The 23611-nt window shown below is 39.6% G+C and overlaps 2 protein-coding genes across 3 annotated transcripts in view; one reads left to right on the top strand and one right to left on the bottom strand.

Moving 5' to 3' along the window:
• Positions 1–23611, bottom strand: part of LOC116406792 (zinc finger CCHC domain-containing protein 12-like) — a 51511-nt gene that overhangs the window by 3639 nt on the left and 24261 nt on the right. The window lies entirely within an intron of this gene.
• The window catches only part of foxn3 (forkhead box N3), a 185062-nt gene continuing 170068 nt past the window's right edge, over positions 8618–23611 (top strand). The window contains exon 1 of one of the 2 annotated variants that reach the window (XM_012968386.3): positions 8618–8770. The gene's annotated coding sequence lies outside the window, so the exon portion shown is untranslated. The remainder of the gene's footprint in view (positions 8771–23611) is intronic. The other variant, NM_001016300.3, reaches the window with a different exon arrangement.

Below are 23611 nucleotides of genomic sequence, written 5' to 3'. Positions count from 1 at the left end.
TCTCTCTTATATTGTTTATATAAAATAATGTAAGCAATACAAAATATAATTAAAAGTTATTAATAAAAAGAGATCTGGGCTGTCTTTGAGACCAGACTTAATTTTCCTAACAGTGTTATATAAGTTTTATATGTTCTTCTAATAGGTTGCTTAAAGAGTTTACGTCACTCTATAGAAAAAAATTAGAGAATGATTTCAATGCTGTAGCAACAAGAGGTAAGGGGACTGGGGGTTCATTACAATAGGTTTTTGTGCCAAGGAGTACTTGATTTTATATTTTACTTTTACATTTTTAAGTAGTTGGCAATGTGTTAATCTAAAAGTAGCTATTGAGTCAATGTAGATAGTAATCCTTGCATACTGTGGTGTTTATCAAAGTTTCTTAACACTTTTTCCAGATTAAAGTGAGTTACTTATTTTAGGGATTTGTGTTGACCCCCCTGTGTGTGTCATAAATACCTATTAATGAGTTCTGACAGGAAGTCCTGAGTCCTGAAGAACTGACTGGTGCACGGTACTGTGCACTACCACGTAGAATAATGACAGCAATGGATAAGAAGGAGCCAGCTTAAAGACCAATCAAGACCAATTAAGGGTAATGTTTAAGGTTAACTCTTATTAGATCTCCAAGATATTGTTCCATTTTTAGAAGAATAACTAATATGCTTTCAGATACAGTGATTGGCCTATTTCTAGTTTTACCTATTTATGAAGCTTTTTAATATTAAATTTGATCAGTTCTTTCTAATCGTATATGAATGAAGCCTGAGAGACTATGACAATGGTATTGATTTAATTGGTGTGTGCAGTCACTGAAAAAGTAATTGCGCCTTCACAATCTGTAATATGCTGTCCCTGCTTTAGATGCAATAAATGGTTTCTGTAGCACTCGACCAGGGTCTAACATTACTGTGGAAGAGTTTTTGTCTACTTCTTCGTGCAGAACTTTAACTCAGGGACATTTTCTATTTTGTTGAGTATGAACAACTCCTTTGAAATCTTGCATTTTATTTGTTGACAGATGTAACAGGGTCCATGTCATTCAAAAAGTTCTGTCTTTAATTCATCAGTACACAGACTTGTGCTTTTCATAAACCTATGCATGATATTATAGTTTGCACATTGAAAGATTTTAACCATTAGGTTGATATACTGTTTAGCTTTGATCCATTTGATAAGTTAGGCCAATCACACAAGTTGTTTACTTTACTGGTGTAGATACACCCTCTGCCTTCCTTCTCCTCTATCTCTGTTGACTGGCAGGAACTGGATTTACCTGTTAGCCACACAGAGCTGATTTAGTATGAGAAATGCTGAAGTATGCATCATCACAGCGAAATCCTTTCTGTGTGTGCAGGCTAATAGACAGATCCTGTGCTAGTCAGCACACGCAGATTTGGGTAATGGTAGGCAGTGGTTCAGCTTTTCTCCCCTGTAAATATGTACCGTTGGCCTTAAAGGGGTTGTCCCCCTTTGAGTTAACTTTTAGTATGATGTAGAGAGTAATATTCTGAGACAATTTGCAATTCAAGTCTTCATTTTTTATTATTAGTAGTTTTTTAATTATGTCATTTTTTGTTCAGTAGCTCACCAGCTTGGAGTTTAAGTAGCTATTTGGTTGCTAGGATCCAAATTACCTTAGCAACCAGGATGTGGTTGGAATGAGAGACTGGCATATGAATAGGAGAGGGACTAAATAGAAAAATAAGTAATATAAAGTAACAGTAACTATAAATCTGTAGCCTCACAGAGCAATAGTTTTATGGCTGCTGAGTTTTGAAAGCTGCAAAGAGTTAGAAGAAAAGCAAATAATTTAAAAAGTATGAAAAACAGAGGTACCAACCCTCTACTACATGCCACAACAGCCTCAGGATGAAACAAATCACCGCTGCCTCCCAGGATCCATAATATAACAGTAAACATGTATTCTCTTAAATAACTTTGTCCAGAACTGGTGAACTCAAATGTAAATAATTTATACTGGTTTCATTGAAAGTTTTGTATTATATTCTTTATCTTGTTTTAATTTAATTACAGCTCGGATTTCCACCATGACACACTTATGGTAATATGGTACACCTAAGTGCAAGACAGCCAATTACCCTGTCGCTCACACGTCCGCTAACCTTTAATAAGCTTACTAATGCAACTGTCTTGAATATTAGGACTACCGGATTTGTGGAAAGGCCCGGATTTGTGGAAAGGCCACAAAGGCCCGGGCCTAGGGCGGCAGAAGTTTAGGGGCGGCATGCCGCCCTGCCGTAACAAAATGTTTAAATTTGGCTCCCATACGGAGCAGTCGGGACCTCTCCCCACTGCTCAGTATGGGAGTTTAAAGGAGCGCGTGCGCACTCGTGGCTGGCATGGGGGGGGGGGGGTCGCGCGTCCGCGCATGCACACAGGTGGAGGGGCGACCAACAGGGGCAGCCTCTGGGTGCCCAGAAGACATATCCGGCCCTGACCAGATACAAGACAACCCATGGATTTCATTATACTCCATGTTGATACCATATATATCAAATTCTATGTCATACTGTTTTCTCTTGCAATGGACATTATTTTGCACATGTGGAATCTGATTGTTACAAAAAATAAATAAAAACAATATTAAAAAAACAAAACACTATGGAAAACAAATAATGAAGACCAGAAGAATTGGCCTTTCTATAACATACTAGAAGTTAACTTAAAGGAGAAGGAAAAGTAAAAACTAAGTAAGCTTTATCATAAAGGTCTATGTAAATACAGCCATAAGCACTCACAGAAAAGCTGCATTGAGTCCTCTATGAAATGAAACACAGGAGTTCTTGTCTCCTTTTTTGTAAACGTGTTCTTAGGGTATCTGACTTCCTCTCTCAGAAAAATCCTTAATTCCCGGGGGCCAGAGTCTGCGCAGCTCTCTCCTCTCTCCCTTCTCCTGTTCCCCCTCCCATAAGAATTTATAAAACTCAGTCCCCCCTCCCTTAAGAATGTGTAAACTGAGCTTCCAACAGCTAGAGCAACAGCAGGAAGCTATGGAGACCAAGCTAAAATGGCAGCTGCTATCTTAAACAAATGAAGGGAGTTCTAGTGGTCTTTACTCAGGTAGGGTAATGCTTTCTGCAGAATAAATATAGCATTTTAGGTGGCACTAATGTGGCGAATCTATTTGCAGCAAAATGCCCAAATGACGTTTCTTCTACTTTAAAAGTGAACCTCTGCTTTAATCTAACCTTGGATAAATATCAGAGACTTTAACTGGTTGTGTAACCCAGTCCTGGTGGGCTGGAGGCCTTCACATAAGTTTAGGTTGATTAGATTTAGGGAGCAGTTACTTTGTACACCTGCAATTTTTTCACCAAGGAAAATGAAAATACTACTAGCGTCAGTTGTCTCTCTCTGAGGCTACAGTGACATACTTCTACTTGAAAAGACAAAATATATGATGCGGCAAAAAAAACTGGAAAAACTGGGCAAATGTTTTTCGCCAGCACTGAATGTCCAAGCTTCTTATGGAGTAAGGAGGCCCTGTCTAAATGGTAAAACACACAAAAAAAGTATCTGTACCCTGACACACACAAATAAGTCTAATCTAAAGCCTTATTAGGTGCAATTTCCAACACAATGAGATGACTGGTTGATAATGGACAGGTACAGGTTTTGTTCTCATTATGCCAGTGTATAATTGCTGTTGACTGCCATTAATTATAGGTGGCTGTGTTTGGTAGTTGTACCTCATATCATTTTGCTAAAGCAACATATAACTTTTGCTAACACTGAGTCAGTAGCTGGTATTTTTGGAAAGTCTATATTAATGCTTTAATTTTGCATAGATCTTGTAATGCCAGGGTCGGACTGGGCTGCCTGGGGACCAGGGAAAAACCTGATGGGCCCCGCTGGCCTAGATTGATGCCCGCCTGTTGCTCCCTCGAGCCGCTGGTCACCATCTCCCGACACAGACCCTAGTCCAACCCTGTGTATAGCAGTAACATTTGGGTAATTAGTTTTAACTGTAATATGAAATACAAGTCAATTTGTCTTTTTATTCACAGTTTAAGTAAAATATACACATCTTTTCTTTACGTGCTTAAATTATTGTTTACCCCCTGCTGTTCCCAGATTTTCATATTTGTGTTTCTGTGCTGGCTTTGCATATAGCATTGCCTGTGCAAGACAGATTCTTAATAATCTAAAAAGCACATTAACCAAGCATATGGTCACAAAGTGATAATGATTATAACACAGGAATGTGAATGTAGACACAATTTTCACTTTAATTTATTACAAGAGTGGCAACTATTTACACAGGTCTGTCTCAACAACAGTAAGGTTTTTGCTTTGAAGATCATTTTAACACTCAGGGAATAAGCACAGAGTGGATTTACAGTACTAACATAGACAAAGCTGCATGGGATGATTTCACATGGGAATTCAGCCTGCGGCTCCACAATTCAAACACTCATGATCTCAGTGTTTATATCAGTGTAACTATTGTACTACACTGATCTCTGTACATGTTGCTGAAATTACTACTAGAGCACATGCTTCCTGTAATGTAAAATATTGGCTACAACATTTCTAAAATATTTTATGGTTTTGTGTGATTTCCTTGCTTTTCCCTGCTAAATTTCTTACTATAAAATTTATCTACTAGAAATATTTAGGATTACTCGCATATCTATCTATCTGTCTATTCAATATATATACTTACTCACAAGATCTATTAACAAACCTGATGGTTGATTCACTAAAGGTCGATAAAGCGCGCGTTATTTATAGTGTGCGTTAAAAATTTTATTGTGTCTAATTTTTCACATCAACGCACGATTCACTAAAAGCATACTTGCGTTAATTTACACGCGATGCTGCTTGCGTTATTTTAGTTGCGAAGACTATTTTTGTGCGGTATTTGACGGAACGCGCGCTAATCAACGCACCGCATACAAATAGTCGCCGCGTGCGAAAAAAAGCACACCATGTTAGCCATACATGCCATTACTTTCGGAAAACTACTGTACTGAAAATTACCATTTCCCTGCAAACTGGAGGCTGCATCACTCTAGGGCCAACACATACTTGAATAAATAACACTGCAAAGTCCATATTTTATTGCCAAAAGCTCATTAACTGTACTTTTCTATAATTACCGCCTGCCTCAAGTAGGTGTTAATTTTCGCACAGACAAATGCAATATTTAGCTCATCTAAGTGTTTGTGAATCATGCGTTAGTGTTATTTCGGCGCACAAATTAACGCACGCGATATGCGACTTAACGCATACGCATACTTTAGCGAATCGTGGTTTTTTTCCATGTCAATTTTAATGCAAAAAAGCGTGCGATAAAACTTATCGACCTTTAGTGAATCAACCCTGAGATGTTTTATGGCTAAACTCCACAGAAGATTTTGCAGGACGCATTTGGACAGACAGAACACATTCTACAAGTTGGATGTAGTTGCATGGGTTAAAATATATTGGAACCATGGACCATCCAACACAACAGGCCTATCGGAAGGGAACACAATGCTGTATCTTAATGCGACAAGATAAAATCTGATGATGTCTCGATGAAATACATTGTCTGTCGTATATAGATGCAGGAACAACACCATCAGACTTCAATTTTACATTACAGCCTATGGAGATCAGATTTTGTAGTTTCCTACAAAATATTGTGTTGTTGCATGGTGTTGAATGCTATTGCATGAAGGACTAGATTAAATCTGACCCACAAAATCTTATGAAAATCTTCCGTGGAGATTAACCTTTAAATCCCCAGCCTTTGAGCAATAAGCAAGGGCCTCAAATTCAATTAGCAGGTAAGTGACATCATCCCAGAGAGACACCCACAACAACACACACAGGTAAGTTACAACACAACAGCTGTCAATCGTAAGCAGTAAAAAAAAAAAAAAAAAAAAAAGCGCAGAATCGAAAATTCAGGAAACCATTAAAGCAAATTGTAACTCAAATGTGCACCGTAGCACAAAGCAGTTATACAGTGTAAATACATTTGAATTCAAACTATAGTATCACAATTATAAAATATATCATGCATACAAATAGTCTATGACTAAAATTCCTGTGCTCAGAATACAAAAAGACAAAATGCAAGATAAAACTCAGTTGTTATTAACATGATTATAGCCCCAGTCAAGTGATGTTTGTGCGCCCAAATATATATTTGAGTGGGTGCTGCAGTGTTGTTTGGGCTACTACAAAACACAGTGGGCAAAACATCTCTCAATTTACCCATGTCTTAATGAGAAATCTTAACGAGAAATCAGGGACACGTTTAGGAAATCCAACTAAAAGGTGTGCACTGGTGCGTGTATTGCAAATGCAATTAGCTCAACCCAGAAACTTGTATTTTTTAGAATTGTACTTGATATGTTACATGACCTGCTAACTTTTGACAATATGCCTATTGTGCCATAGATGTAAGATACTTGTGGATGATTCAACAATGAGTGTGAGAAAGGTAAGGCAGCATACATGAGGCAGAGTAAATAGAATCATTGAACTTTCAAAACACTGTATAAAAATATATACAATCTAAAACTTGATTGTGGCCAAAATTAACAAAGTACCTGTGCTTTTAAAGCTAAGTTAACTTAAAGATAATTATGTGATGAGAGTATCCCTTTAACAAATCAGTTACCAGCCAATGTAATAGGCTATATGTAAGTATATCTTAAGCTGGCCATACACGCACCGATAATCCCGTACGAAACCTCGTTTCGTACGATATTCCGTGCGTGTATGGCAAGTCGGCGAGTCGACCGATATAGCAGGAGGCTGCTGATATCGGTCAACTCACCGATCGGGTGAGTTAAAAGATTTTGATGAGGCGCCATAGAAGGCGCCTGAGCAAAATCTGCCTTCAGTGCTGAATCGGCAGAAAGAGGTAGAAATCCTATTGTTTCTACCTCCTTATCTGCCATTTCAGCCCTGAACGTAAGTGGCGGATTGGAAGATCACAAATCGCCACGTGTGTGGCCACCTTTAGGAAGAAAAATACATACTTACAGTCATTGTATGCACATTCCATTGTAGGGTTACTGAAAAATCAGGGCAGCATCTAGAAAACACAGTTAGCTGTGCTACAATGAATGATTTTCATTTAAATGTATTCATTTTACAGCCAGCACTGAATTTAGTGACCTATCACTGATTTTTTCATGATCTGGTAACCTTATTCCGCTGGGCCCAGGTATCTCTATCCTTCCCTAGTCCTAAAGGCCCAATTAATTGTGGGCATATGTTTTGTAATACTTCTAATCTCTAAAGAGAGTTCGCTAAGAGGAAGAGCTGATTTGGTTACTCCAGAGTATAATGCTCAGGTGTTGGCAGCAACAGAATTGTTCCAATTGATTACTTAGACTTCTTAATTAATTCCCTTAATTGATAAGAGGCTTTGTAAGTGTTCGTAATCACAAGTGTTTACAACGCAGGCTGAGTGCAAAAAAACCTCAGATATGCGTTTTTGTCAGTTCTAAAGCAACCCTCTATTCTACTGGATTATGAAAGTGCAAGAAAATGATGCATGTTGCATCTAAAAAATGTTGAAGACACAAATGGGACATGCAGCACACACACGCTCTTACCTTCGGTCGCACCTACCACTTCCCCAGTAGTTACACCATTGGGTGTGCTCAAACATGCCTCTCAGAAACACATTGAACTTGAGTATGAGCCCTTATGCATTGGCAAAAACGGCAAAAGATTTCATAGACTCACGGATTTAATTGTCTCCTGTTCTTGCATTATTGTCTGTTCAGTTGTAACATTTCCCTACAGCCACATTGGAGGCAGATTTACTGAAGGCCTTGTGTGTATTTGCATTACCTACTGCTCTCCCTACTTGAGAGACCACCTATTATACTATTCCTGTCACAGTATGGTAAGTTAACCAATAGCAGTGCACCTTATATTTGCTTGCTGCAGTTGTTCAGAGAGGCACTTGCCATACCATGCCATTGACAGTGCTGTTAAAGGAAAACTATACCCCCAGAATGAATACTTAACCAAAAGACAGTTTATATTATGTTAAGTGACCTATTAAAGAATCTCACCAAACTGAAATATATATCAGTAAATATAGTCCTTTTACGTCTTTTCCCTTGATCCACCATTTAGTGATGGGCTGTGTGCTCCCTCAGAGATCACATGACCAGAAATAATGCAGCTCAAGCTCTGGCTTGTTTGTTTGCGCTGTGAATCCTATGATCCCAGGAGGCGGCCCTTTATTCTTAAAATATCAGTTTTCTATTTAGGAGTACCCAATAGCACATAGTACTAAAAAAGTATATTTTTATGAAAATGATTTATTTAGATGAAATAGGGTTTTACATACTGTATGAGCTTGTTTATGCAATATATTTTTATGGAGACCCACATTGGGGATATAGTTTTCCTTTAAGGAATGGAAAATTCACAAAAGTGGAGTTTAGACAGAGTTACATAGGAGCAAAACGTTGAAACTTCCATTTTTTTAATCAATTTTATTCCAAAATGTTTTTTCTTTTTTTAGTCAAAAAAAGTTGTACTTCATATTTGTATTTGTTTTAGTTGCAGCTGTCCGGTTACATGGGGAGCACTAGGACCCAGGAGGTAGTGGAGTCGTTTGGCAGTGAGAGTGTATGACAGAGTTGCTACGCAGAAGCGGCTATGGCTGCAGAGACTCGGCAGAGGTCTTTACCAGCAGGCAGCTTTAGGATGGCACGAATAACTGTGGGGATATAGGCAGCAGCTTATGCCCGAGAGAGGGTGGCACAGAAAGAAACAGTAGGTAAGTGCATGCGAGTGCCATTGCCCGGCATGGCTAGAAATGCGCAGCTGTGTGAGGCTGGAGGGGCTGGAGATCACATTGTAAACAAACCTTCGGTGGCCTCAAGCGTGCAGCTTATCAGCGCAGGGATCAGAGAGTAGGGGACGCAGAAGACTAGACTGTCAGCTCTTTGGCTTGAGGTCTCCCCTCAGATACTTTAGCTTATCTATGTGTCTTCCTCAACATGGTTATAAAGCGCTTCCTGTGCATTTCCTGCTTTCAGAGAATTTAGGTCTATGTGTTCATGATTGTCATGCAGTGCTGATAGGCAAGTGCAGTAACAGCGCAACCCCAAGGCTCCCAGGGCTACAGTACATGGAGCACAGTAACAGCACAACCCCAAGGCTCCCAGGGCTACAGTACATGGAGCACAGTAACAGCACAACCCCAAGGCTCCCAGGGCTACAGTACATGGAGCACAGTAACAGCACAACCCCAGGGCTACAGTACATGAAGCACAGTAACAGCACAACCCCAGGGCTACTGTACATGGAGCACAGTAACAGCACAACCACAGGACTACAGTACATGGAGCACAGTAACAGCACAACCCCAGGGCTACAGTACATGAAGCACAGTAACAGCACAACCCCAGGGCTACTGTACATGGAGCACAGTAACAGCACAACCCCAGGGCTACAGTACATGAAGCACAGTAACAGCACAACCCCAGGGCTACAGTACATGAAGCACAGTAACAGCACAACCCCAGGGCTACTGTACATGGAGCACAGTAACAGCACAACCACAGGACTACAGTACATGGAACACAGTAACAGCACAGCCCCAAGGCTCCCAGGGCTACAGTACATGAAGCACAGTAACAGCACAACCCCAGGGCTATAGTACATGAAGCACAGTAACAGCACAACCCCAGGGCTACTGTACATGGAGCACAGTAACAGCACAACCACAGGACTACAGTACATGGAACACAATAACAGCACAGCCCCAAGGCTCCCAGGGCTACAGTACATGAAGCACAGTAACAGCACAACCGCAAGGCTCCCAGGGCTACAGTACATGAAGCACAGTAACAGCACAACCCCAGGGCTACTGTACATGGAGCACAGTAACAGCACAACCACAGGACTACAGTACATGGAGCACAGTAACAGCACAGCCCCAAGGCTCCCAGGGCTACAGTACATGGAGCACAGGTAACAGGACAACCCCAGCTACAGTACATGGAGCTCAGTAACAGCACAACCCCAGAGCTACAGTACATGGAGCACAGTAACAGCACAACCCCAGGGCTACAGTACATGGAGTTCAGTAACAGCACAACCCCAGGGCTACAGTACATGGAGCACAGTAACAGCACAACCCCAGGGCTACAGTACATGGAGCTCAGTAACAGCACAACCCCAGGGCTACAGTACATGGAGTTCAGTAACAGCACAACCCCAGGGCTACAGTACATGGAGCTCAGTAACAGCAAAGCCCTAGGGCAACAGTACATGGAGCACAGTAACAGCACAACCCCAGGGCTACAGTACATGGAGCTCAGTAACAGCACAGCCCTAGGGCAACAGTACATGGAACACAGTAACAGCACAACCCCAGGGCTACAGTACATGGAGCACAGTAATAGCAAACAACATAGCAGATTTAAATACAGGGAGCAAAATATAAGCACAACCCCAAGGCTTGCATGGTTCAGGTTCAAGGAGCACAGTAACATCGCAACACCAAGGCTCACAGAGCTTCAGTATATGGAACACAGTAACAGCAAAACAGCAAGGCCAGTGGGGCTACAGTACTTGGAGCATAACAGCACCAAGGCTTTCAGGATTTAAAGGGCATGTCAACCCCAGCTTTAAAAGTTATTTCTAAATGTAACGGCTATTGAAAGCAGCATTTGCTAAACTCCTGGTTGTTACTTTTTACACAATGTTGCAAATGCCAGTCTTCTCCAGCAAGACAGGTCTGTCAATCTGCTGGCTTGTGGTACATTGTTTTAAATGCCAGAGCCACCAGGGCAGAGAACAGAAAAGGACAGGCAAACACTACTTCTAATAGCAATTATATGTGCAAATAAGTAAAAAAACATTACAAATTTGTAATGAATGTATATTGGAAAGTTGCTAAGAATGATGTTATCTTTTATTAGGCAAAAAATGATATTATGGGTTGACTTGTCCTTTAAGTACAAGGAGCACAGTAAAAGCACAACACCAAGGCTTGCAGGGTTCAAGTACAAGAAACACAGTAACAGCACAACACAACACCAAGCTTGCAGGGTTCAAGTACAAGGTGTACAGTTACAGCACATATTGAGGCACACAGTGGGACAGAACAGTTAAACTGTAACAGTAAAGCGCTAAGGAGCATAGTGTTACAATGTATGGAGCATGCGGTGTATAAGAAGTTATAGCATTAAATGAATTAAACACAAGGGTCTTATTGACTTGGGATCCACATTATCAGTATTCGGGCAAAAATACAATGTGTTGCAACCATTTTTTCCCCCCAGACTGTAGTTTTTCTATATCAGGTTGACAACTGTGCGTTGACAATTGTGTGTGGCCTATGTAAAAGTTTGCAGTTGAGCACAAATGCCTATGTTATGTATGTGGATCTGGGAATACAGATGGAATTGTGTATAAGGGATAAACTTCATGGGAGATTTTGATCCAATTTTGTAGGTCACATGTAGGCACAGAACCCAGTGTTTCCTTACAACTGGCATGTCACCTTGAATGTTCCGTGTGGGCTACACATTAAATTATCAATCCCATTATATTTTGACCAATGTGACTATGTCTGACTTGTTGAATGTATTCTGTTCATCTGACACCATCCGAGTTTAGCCCTAATACTGGTGATAAAACTTCACACACCAGTCAACAGAAAGGTGATATGTTGTGGATGCTTGTGTTGAAACTGAAACTCAATAATAACTTCTCTCATGGCATTCTAGAGTTCTTATTACTGCATTTGCCAAAGACCATTTCCACACAGACCTATTTTATCCAAACACTGGACCAAAACTTCCATTGTTCTCTGAAGTGGTAGCACCTGTGGTGGTCAGGAAATGTTTCCCTTATGGCTTATGCCAGACATGGCATTTGGCGTATATTTTCAGCAAGCCAAAAAACGCTTGCCGAAAATAGCACCATATGCCTCCTACCTGTGCCTACACCTGAATGAAATACTCTCGGGTACAGGCACATGTTATAAGACTTCATATCTTCGGCTGATATCGGCTATATGTGCCTGCACCTGAGCGTTTTTCATTCGGGTGCAGGCACAGGTAGGAGACATATGGCGCTATTTTTGGCAAGTGATTTTTGGCTTGCCGAAAATATACGCCAAATGCCACGTTTGGCATTAGCCTAAAACTCCGCTCAGGCTTTTGTATTGCATATTTGGGCAATTAAAAACCATGTTAGTCAGCACACCCAAAATCAACGTACTGCCCTACCGCTAAATATTTAAGGCGGAAATAACGTCTATAATACCTGATGTATATAGCAGATGCAGACATTGTTAGTGTATGCAAACCAGCCACATTGGTTAGTACTCAGTAAGATCATTATAAGCATGGCGCTGCACAGAGTATTGCCAAATATCTGCAGTGTAGCACAGCTACAGCTGTTGTGACTCATTACAAGTAACAGTAAATGCCTACAAGGCGCTGGACCCTAGCTAATTTATGAATTGTTGTACCTTCTTCTTATTGTGCAGCAGTGCAAAACATGTTGGAATTTGATATGAATATTATACAGTTATAGGATCCTTTATCTGGAAATCCGTTATCTAGAAAGATCAAAATTACAGAAAGGACATCTCCCATAGATATCATTTTAACCACATAATTCACAATTTTTTTAAATGGTTCGTTTTTTCTTTGTAACAACAAAGCAGAATCATGTACCTGATCCCAAGATAGAAGATATTGTTAATCCTTTGTGGAGGGCAAACAATCCTATTCGGTTTATTTAATGTTTAAATGATTTATTAGCAGACTTAAAATATGGAGATCCAAATTATGGAAAGACCCCTTATTTATAAAGACTCAGGGCTTGAGCATTCTAAATAACAGGTCCCATACCTGTATACTGTATCAGAAATATGAACAATCCAATGTAATACTCTTCAGTGGCCAGACGGGAAAAAGCACAGTGGGGATAAAAAAAAAAACAACAAATTACTTGTTGCGGTGGGTAAATTTGCCCAGTGTTATTAATGAGCTCAGGTGAGGGAAAATATGCACAAAAGAGCTTTTTAAACTTACAGTCATATGAAAAAGTTTGGGAACCCCTCTCAGCCTGTATAACCATTTACTCCACTTTCAACAAAAAAGATGGTATGTACAGCGCTGCGGAATATGTTGGCGCTTTATAAATAAATGTTAATAATAATAATACAGTAATAATGTCTTTCATTTCCAGTTCTAGGGTGTTTTTTGAATAAAGATTTTTAGTGAAGCAGTATTTAGTTGTATGGAATTAAATCGCTGGCTGTGTAAAAATTTGGGTACTCTTGTAATTTTGCTAATTTGAATGCATGTAACTGCTCAATACTGATTATTGGAAACACCAAATCTGTTGGATTAGCTTGCTAAGCCTTGAACTTCATAGGCAGGTGTGTCCAATCATGAGAAAAGGTATTTAAGGTGGCAAATTGCAAGTTGTGCTTCTGTTTGACTCTTCTCTGAACAGTGACAGCATGGGATCCTCAAAGCAACTCTCAAAAGATCTGAAAACAAAGATTGTTCAGTATCATGGTTTAGGGGAAGGCTACAAAAAGAATGAGAAAGAAGCCCTTTCTGCACTCATGCCACAAACAGAGTTACCTGTTGTATGCAAAAGCTCATTTAGACAAGCCACAGGCATTTTGGAACAAAGTGCTATGGACCGATGAGACAAAATTTGAGTTATTTGGTCATAACAAAAAGCGCTTTGAATGGTGGAAGAAGAACATGGCATTCCAAGAAAAACACCTACTATCTACTGTAAAATTTGGTGGACATTCCATCATGCTGTGGGGTTGTGTGGCTAGTTCAGGTACTGGGGCCCAGGTTAAAGTTGAGGGTTGGATGAATTCAACCCAATATCAACAAATTCTTCAGGATAATGTTCAAGCATCAGTAACAAAGTTGAAGCTACGCAGGGGTTGGATATTCCAACAAGACCATGACCCTAGACACAGTTGGAAATCTACAAATGCATTTATGCAGAGGTAGAGGTACAATATTCTGGAATGGCCTTCACAGTCCCCCGACTTGAATATCTTGGAAAATCTATGGGACGATTTGAAGCAGGCTGTCCATGCTCGGAAGCCATCAAATTTAACTGAACTGGAGAGATTTTGTATGGACGAATGGTCAAATATACCACCATCCAGAATCCAGACACTCATCAAAGGCTATAGGAGGCATCTAGAGGCTGTTACATTTGCAAAAGGAGGCTCAACTATTGCATATTTTCTGTTAATCCAATAAAGTTTGTCACTGCTGAAATACTACTGTTTCCATAAGGCATGTCATAAATTAAAAGGAAGTTGCTACTTTGAAAGCTCAGCCAATGATAAACAAAACTCCAAAGAATTAAGAGGGGTTCCCAAACTTTTTCAAATGACTGTATATACAGTGGCTTGCAAAAGTATTTGGCCCCCTTGAACTTTTCCACATTTTGTCACATTACAGCCACAAAGATGAATCAATTTTATTGGAATTCCACGTGAAAGACCAATACAAAGTGGTGTACACGTGAGAAGTGGAACGAAAATCATACATGATTCCAAACATTTTTTACAAATAAATAACTGCAAAGTGGGGTGTGCGTAATTATTCAGCCCCCTTTGGTCTGAGTGCAGTCAGTTGCCCATAGACATTGCCTGATGAGTGCTAATGACTAAATAGAGTGCACCTGTGTGTAATCTAATGTCAGTACAAATACAGCTGCTCTGTGACGGCATCAGAGGGTGTCTAAGAGAATATTGGGAGCAACAACACCATGAAGTCCAAAGAACACACCAGACAGGTCAGGGATAAAGTTATTGAGAAATTTAAAGCAGGCTTAGGCTACAAAAAGATTTTCAAAGCCTAGAACATCCCACGGAGCACTGTTCAATCGATCATTCAGAAATGGAAGTATGGCCCAACTGTAAACCTACCAAGACAAGGCCGTCCACCTAAACTCACAGGCCGAACAAGGAGAGCGCTGATCAGAAATGCAGCCAAGAGGCCCATGGTGACTCTGGACGAGCTGCAGAGATCTACAGCTCAGATGGGGGAATCTGTCCATAGGACAACTATTAGTCGTGCACTGCACAAAGTTGGCCCTTATGGAAGAGTGGCAAGAAGAAAGCCATTGTTAACAGAAAACCATAAGAAGTCCCGTTTGCAGTTTGCCACAAGCCATGTGGGGGACACAGCAAACATGTGGAAGAAGGTGCTCTGGTCAGATGAGACCAAAATGGAACTTTTTGGCCAAAATGCAAAACGCTATGTGTGGCGGAAAACTAACACTGCACATCACTCTAAACACACCATCCCCACTGTCAAATATGGTGGTGGCAGCATCATGCTCTGGGGGGGCTTCTCTTCAGCAGGGACAGGGAAGCTGGTCAGAGTTGATGGGAAGTTGGATGGAGCCAAATACAGGGCAATCTTGGAAGAAAACCTCTTGCAGTCTGCAAAAGACTTGAGACTGGGGCGGAGGTTCACCTTCCAGCAGGACAACGACCCTAAACATAAAGCCAGGGCAACAATGGAATGGTTTAAAACAAAACATATCCATGTGTTAGAATGGCCCAGTCAAAGTCCAGATCTAAATCCAATGGAGAATCTGTGGCAAGATCTGAAAACTGCTGTTCACAAACGCTGTCCATCTAATCTGACTGAGCTGGAGCTGTTTTGCAAAGAAGAATAGGCAAGGATTTCAGTCTCTAGATGTGCAAAGCTGGTAGAGACATACCCTAAAAGACTGGCAGCTGTAATTGCAGCAAAAGGTGGTTCTACAAAGTATTGACTCAAGGGGCTGAATAATTACGCACACCCCACTTTGCAATTATTTATTTGTAAAAAATGTTTGGAATCATGTATGATTTTCGTTCCACTTCTCACGTGTACACCACTTTGTATTGGTCTTTCACATGGAATTCCAATAAAATTGATTCATGTTTGTGGCTGTAATGTGACAAAATGTGGAAAAGTTCAAGGGGCTTGAATACTTTTGCAAGCCACTGTACCTATAACCACCATTAATAGGTGACTTGATTGTTTTCGACATTCATTTGTACTGCAGAGATATATGCCTTTGCTAAAGGTTTACAGAGAATTCAGTCACAAATGAATCTTGTTACATACAGGGTACAGTTAACAAGAAAAACATTCCGGTGGAATGATTTAATTCTATATTAAGAAGCAAAGACCTGGCCCATTTTGGGCTTGATAAATATGGCCAATAATGAATCATATTTGGAAAATGTCCATGTGAAAAATTCACATAATGATTATAGGCTGGTCTGTAAGACCTTTGCTTTGCTGTTAAATCCTTAAGGGTCAAACTGCAAATCCAGCACACGTTTAATTCAGCTTTATGTGTTTCTGCCAATGGTTAATTCAATAATTTCTAATTATGTTTTATGGGCAACATTTCGAATTTCCTGCAAGCTCGCAAAGTAGCAGCTCATAGGGGGTTTTAAACAAGTTTTTTCTGTGTACAGACTGACTGCACGTAGATATTAGCTGCTTCAGCACTAAATTGTTTGTTTTCTGTTTACTGCTGAGCCTGTACATTATCCTTGGAAACAGACACCTGCTTTCTAAAGGTCCCCATACACGGGCCGACTATAGCTGCCGATATCGGTCCCTTGGACCGATTCGGCAGCTAATCGGCCCGTGTATGGGGAGAGCAGAGCGGCCTGGCCGACCGATATCTGGCCTGAAATTGGCCAGATCTCGATCGGCCAGGTTAGAAAATCTGGTCGGATCGGGGACCGCATCGGCCATTGCCACCCACATAATCCGATCGTTTGGCCCCAGGGCCAAACGATCGGATTATTTTTTTTTTTTACCTAAATGCTCCCCGATGTTGCCCACCCGTAGGTGGGGATATCGGGGGAAGATCCGCTCGCTTGGCGACATCGCCAAGCGAGCGGATCTGCTCGTGTATGGCCACCTTAAGTCTTGTTTGGGTCTGCGTTCAATAGCTGATGTATTAATTATTATTCCTGAAGTACATTATCAAGAAATGCTTTCAAGCTAATCTATCAGTGAATTGACTTGCAAAGGATTAAATCAATGATATGTACATTTGTGTAAGGGAGTGCATTCGTAGGTTATACATAAAACAGAAGAAATAGAATATACATGAACTGTATACATTTGTTGGTATATATTGAATATGTTTTAATTTTTTTCTTGCTTGCTTATATATATTATAGATATATGTAGAACAAAACATGCTTTAAGCATCACAGGTTCATCAGCTGAGGGGGAACAGTTTAAGTTACATCTAATCTAAAAATGGCTTATCGGAGCATGCACAGAAATTTAACTTAGTAACAGGTACTTTTCTCAGTGTGTGAAAGGAAACAGAAGTGAGTCATTGTTTTCAGAAAGGCATCCCAACTTTTTCTAGTCTGGGTATGTTCTTCTGGTACACTCGCTTAGCCATATTTAGCCATGTTGACCCTGGGCCATTGCTCCTATTAGCAAAATAGGCCCCGGGTACCTGTGAGTAAGCAATCATCTTTTTCTGTCTCCTTGATCACGGGCCAACACTTGCACAGTATAGTGAAAAAGCTGTCTTTTTTGCTCAGCTTTTCACTCACTGTGCATGCCCAAGCGGCACGAAGAAGGAAGAGGATCGTTTGCTTGCAGGTACCCTGGGCTTGTACAGTTTTCTGCTAACAGGAGCACCTATTCAGGGTATCAGGTAAGTGATTACAATTACTGAGGGGTGCCTAACATTTTGACAAACCACAGTGATTGTACCTTTACTTCTTCTCTAACATTTTTTAATTTAAACGTGCTGCAAAAAACTTTTTCTTGTATTGTTAAAAATGTCAATTCTACATGACTTTCCAATATACATTAATTACATATTTTCAGTTTTAAATATATTCGTAAATGCAATGGAAAGCAGTATCTGTTTGACTGTTTATTTTCTCTGCATTCCATGCCTGGACTGAAAAAATGTTGCAAGTCTGCTGCTTTAACATACATGGAGGAGACCTGACTCCTGATACAGTATTTAAAAGGCAGAACTGGAGGACAGAAAGGAATAAACAAACATCGCTTTTAAGAGCAATTACATTTACAAATTACTTGTATTTTGGAAAGTTGCTTAGAAGTAAGTGAAGTGAAGTTTACAAAATAAATGTACCACAGTTCATAATAGTTTTGATTTACTAAAAGCACATGTTTTAGGAATTGCACTTTAATTAAGCCCATAGAGGAGCAGCTCCTAAGGAAATGAGGGCAGGTGGCTGGTTATATTCAGTGCAGTTGTTCTGGTACATAGTATGGCCTGTGAAAAAATGTAAGCAAAGTTTCCATAATAGAGACATTATAGCTATATTTAATTACAGACTGGTAGCATTTTGGCCATCTCTCTGGGGAAAGTGTTGCCCCAAGGTCTTTCTACAAGTGTTTCATGTTGCAGTGATTTAGATCGGCATGTTTTAAGGTATGGCGCTGGATCCAAATGAGGCTTGGCAAGAAAATCGGGTGTAAAATATAAAATTTGTACACATCTTGCTGCTCTGTAATATTATTGCAAATTTGGGACATTATCTTTTTATTGATTTTCAGTCTCTTATCATCCCATATAAAGGACATCATTTTTTCAAGTCTTGCTTATGGTAATATATAATACAATTAATTTGCTTATTTTTTCATTCTTGTAATTCCTGCGCTAGATCTCTGTAGAGATAGGGATTATTATATCTATATATGCAGTCTAATTTGGGGGTCAAGTTAATGCCCAGGTGCAGTAGATATTTCTCCCTTATTTGAAAATTAAAATTAAGCTGAATTAGTGTGTTGAATACTTTTTCTTAGGACAGTAAAATAACAAGAATGTATGATGTGATGCTAGCAGAGTAGATTTTAGAACTTGGCAGTAATGAAAACCCTATTTTGAACATGAACAGTTTATTGGGCAAGGCAATTGTTTTGTGGCCAGTAAAGCAACTTGAACAATTCTTTAACATCTAGTTTTTAATACAATATGCTTAATAGCTCTACCTGGTTACGGGTTGTGTTTTTGAACACTAGTCTAAGTGCTGAATGCAGTGCAAAATGTGTTAGATCAAGGAAATGTTGTGTATACAAAGTACATTTCTTAAAATCACTTTCTGTTGGGCAGTGTTGGCAGTTCGGTTCATTATTTGACCAGTTCTCTTAGTTTTGCCTTGAATGATTCATTATTTGCCTGAATCCAAACATTATGGATTCATTGCATCCCTAAAATGTAATGTAGGCACGCTTGTAAGTTTTTTTACATTGGAGACCTAGCAAGAGTATAAGCATAATATATATTAATATTTAACAAACATTTTCAAGGGTTGCTTTGGGCTTAAAAGGTGACTGTAGGCATCAGGCACCTTTGTTTAGTAGGCTACCTGTCCTTGCAACCCATTTTGGCTTCAGTTACCATCTTAGCCCCGCCCACCGAAACCTCTTTTGTTGCATGTCGGATTGGCTATGGGTTGCTTCACACTGCAATACATTTTTCCAGCAATAAAAAATGAATTATTTGCAATGGCCCCAGTTTCTGTACCCCTTGTAGTTATCCACCATCTTCAAGTTTAAAAAAAAAAAAAAAAGCAAAAATGTAAACCTTATCATGATTACATTTGAGTTGCTGGGCAACTGGATCTAATTGCATGCATTTCTACATAAATTCCTATACATGCAACATACAGTAACATCATGTAATTGATTTTCACCACAAAATACACAGGGTGTTAATGCAGCTATTTGACTTAGTGAAGAAGGAATTGCTCCCAGTATCAGCTGTTTGGGAGTCCATAAGGCAGGAGATTTAGATTTCTTATGCTCTCCAAGGATATAAAGTGCCGATCACAGGCATGTTATTTGAACTGAGTCATAAATTACGTAGTTTGCTTTGTGAAACATTTGTCAGTACAGTTATAGATAATCAATGGGGTTGCTTCTTTATCTTCTTTTTTGAAGTAGAGGCCTGGCCCTGTATTATATTACAGTCAGTAAGGAAGCAATAGTAAGTCTCCCAATGTCTTAAATTAAAGGGATCCAAATTTCCTGAAGATAGTCTGGTTATTACGTAAACCTACAAAAAAAGTCCAAAGGACTGGTTCTAGGGAATATACGCCACATTTGGAAAGTAGCCTCACAAATAATGATTGATAAAAACACAGATCCTTGTACCCCCATTCAGGATAACCTAACTAACCCTCTGCTAGTACGTATGGGTCATATGAAGCTATGGTCCGATAAGGGTGTTGAGACTGTAGTTTATGTATGGATGGATGATGGTTTTTCTTCATTCAGGCAATTGAGACAAATTAAGGGCAAACGAAATCGCCAGTGGCTTTACTGTATCAGAATAAAGAATGCCCTTCAGTCTGCCCATAAAAAAGAAGCCATAGTAGTACAAATCGTTTGCTATTCTACCTTAATAAGTCTTCCACTAAAGGCTTAATTGCCATTCTTTATGCATTACTTCTTTAAGAAAGTAGAGCAGCTCCATTAGACAATCTCTGCCCTGCCATACTTGATATGTGTACCAGGTGCAATCTGGAAAGAGGCTCGCTGGTACATATGCTCTGGGAAGGTATCCAGACGTGACAAACTTTATCCCCTTTTTGCTTTCTTTAAAAGTTCTTTATGACAGTGTATGCATGTCTTTTTATTTTTACTATATATCTCAACTGATGTAATTTTTATTATTCATCTAATACATTTCTACCTGAATTTTTTTGGATAATCTATTTTGCCAAACTGAGGCCAAAGCCGACAGTGTTTATGTAAAATGTATATGAATATTAGTGTCAGCCCATAGTGTAAAAGGGTTAGGACTAAGCCTTAACTAAATTTGGAACTGGTATGGTTCCTCAAGGCACTTACACAATGCTTTGCATTCCTGTGAAGCACACCTGTAGTGTAAAATAACACACATATATTTGCTAAAGTGCATTTATTTAGATGAAAACACTGTTACATGTTACATGTTAAAATAACTACAATACAGGTAAGGGACATGTTATCCAGAATGCTTGGGACCTGGGGTTTTCTGCATAAGGAGTCTTTTCATAATTTTGATCTCCATACCTTAAGTGTACTAAAAAATAATTTAAACATTAAATAAACCCAATAGGATTGTTTTGCCCCCAATAAGGATTAATTCTATATTAGTTAGGATCAAGTATAAGGTACATCTTTTAGGGGGGCTCCCTTTCCTAGCAGATATGTTAGCATTAACTAAAATATCCAACACCAGCACAAACAAAATAACTGACTCCAGCACAAATCCTACATGTAGAGAAACAGGATTTCGGCCAAAGCCAGTTATTTAGAAAGAATGAGCTGTAATACCGCTTCTGCGCAAAGTGTGCAGTCCCCCCAAAGGATGTATTAGAGCAGTGGTTGTCAACCTTCCTAATGCCGGGACCTGTTAATACAGTTCCTCATCTTGTGGTGACCCCCAACCATAAAATTATTCCTAAGACCATCAGAAATATGTGTTTTCCGATGGTCTTAGGCGACCCCTGTGAAAGGGTCATTCGACCCCCAAAGGGGTTGCGACCCACGGGTTGAGAACCGCTGTATTAGAGCTAACTGTAAATCAAAACATGAAGAGAGAATGAAAAGAGACAGATGATGAGAGGGAGATAGTGAAGAGTAACTTGGTTAATTCAGGAACAGGACTGAATTTGTTGTTGATTATAATTAGAAAGTTTCTTATCTCAGTAAGATGAAACTTATATTTAATTTTCATTTTTGCAATAGATCCCCAACTGCGGAGATGTCATGTAAGTAGCAGAGTATTCTTGTGAATTTAAAAAATGACTTCATGCTGATGCTCAATATCACAAATGTGTTGTTTTAAAGGGGATTTATTGTGAAAATGAATATTAAATATAAGCTTTATCTGACTGAAATAAGAAAAAGGAGATAGCTCCCCTTTAACATCCTGTCTTTGCATGGCAGGACTCAAATGCAGATTTATTATGTCCGGCAACCAATCACATATTTACTTTACTTTAATGTAGGGTATTCCCAGAGCTGTCAACCGCCCCTATTTCTTTGGGAGTCACCTGATTTTGAAAGCTCTCCCCCGTTTTCCCGTCCCCCAGCAGCATTCTCCCTATTTTTTCGAAGGCTCACAAAGTCTTGCAGTGAATTTTGGGTGCGCATGCTCACGTCATTTGATGCATTTGCGTGTGTGACTAAAATATTGTGGCGGCACGCTGACATGCTCCACATTTCCCCATAGTCAAGAAGCTGTCATATTGACAGCTCTGTATTCCTTGCCTTTCAAAGAGAATGTTCCTTAATTTCTGTTATTGCTTTTTTAAACAAAGCTCACATGATTTTCAGCAAGAGTTTGGGTTTGTCCTCACTAAATTTAGTAAATTGTCACAAGTACAAACTGAGAAAATAAAGAATAAATTAATGTATTCATTCTATCTTAGTTTACTGTTGACATATTGCTGAGCTAATTTGCAGTTTTGTCTGCACATATATAATTTAGTGATAGATCAATCCAACTGATCTAACCGATCAAGATCTGGCCAGTTTCAGGCCAGATGTAGGTCAGGCAGGCCCGTGGTCAGTGCCCATACATGGGACCGTTATCGGCAGCTAGAATCGGCCCATGTATGGCCACGTTTAGTGAGGAAGTATTCTTTAGTACGTTTTGACTATACGTGTTTAATAGGTGTTGTTGGAGGCACTACTACAACTGGACTGCAAAGACTTTAGGAGCTGCAAGGGCATGGGACTATAGCGCATTCAGCCTTGAAGAACATGAAACCCGCTTTATGAAGATGTTTAGCGGGATTGGGGAAAAATATATTGGGGGTGTTCAAGACCGGAGGTGCAGAGCCAATTTTGTTTGGCAAGGTTTGTGGGCTTCATTATAATGTTATGTTAACACCCAGATTATGTTTTTATAAAATATAATCCTAATTATTTTTCATATTAAGTAGCCCTGTTCGATAAAGGCACTGATCTACTTTCTTTACATTATAGATCCAACTAAGTAAGTATATAGTTAGTAAGTATAGTAAGTAAACAAAGGGCATTGGAGGGTAGATGCCATCCATTTCTAAATGATTTCTTTGTCAGATCTCAGCTCCCATGTAGTGCCAGTCCAGCAGTTACCTAAAAGACAGTACTAGTAATAAACAGTGAATGTGAATGCAGGATGTTAGTGTATCAGCACTCCTGAAAACTGTGTCATACACAGAACAGGATCTGAGACAAAGTTCTCCTCTACTTTAGGATTTCCTGTTGTTAGGGTTTTTTCTGTAATCAAAGGCCTGACGGGAAGGAAACAGTCAGTTGCTTATTTTTATTACCAAAGGAAGTTAAAGAATTAGACTTAGTTTTCACATGTTTTATACTTGCATAACAGTTACTTAATGTGGCTTTCTTTGGTAAGCAATTCTCCCAGCAACAAGAATGTTAAAGCATATGCAGTAATAATATATAGTGCTCTATTATCATTAATGTTCTGCTTTGGAGGAAACACTAAGTTAGCAATGTGAGGCTCGTGGTACTCCAACTACTGTGAACTATAAATTCTGCTATGAGTTGCTTGAGTTGTAGTCAACAAACAGGTGGATTTTCCAGATTAT

This window comes from Xenopus tropicalis, chromosome 8 (genome assembly GCF_000004195.4).
Source record: "Xenopus tropicalis strain Nigerian chromosome 8, UCB_Xtro_10.0, whole genome shotgun sequence".
Taxonomy (NCBI): domain Eukaryota; kingdom Metazoa; phylum Chordata; class Amphibia; order Anura; family Pipidae; genus Xenopus; species Xenopus tropicalis.
The sequence above is the reverse complement of the archived record's forward strand: the minus strand, read 5'-3'. Positions and strand labels throughout refer to the sequence as shown.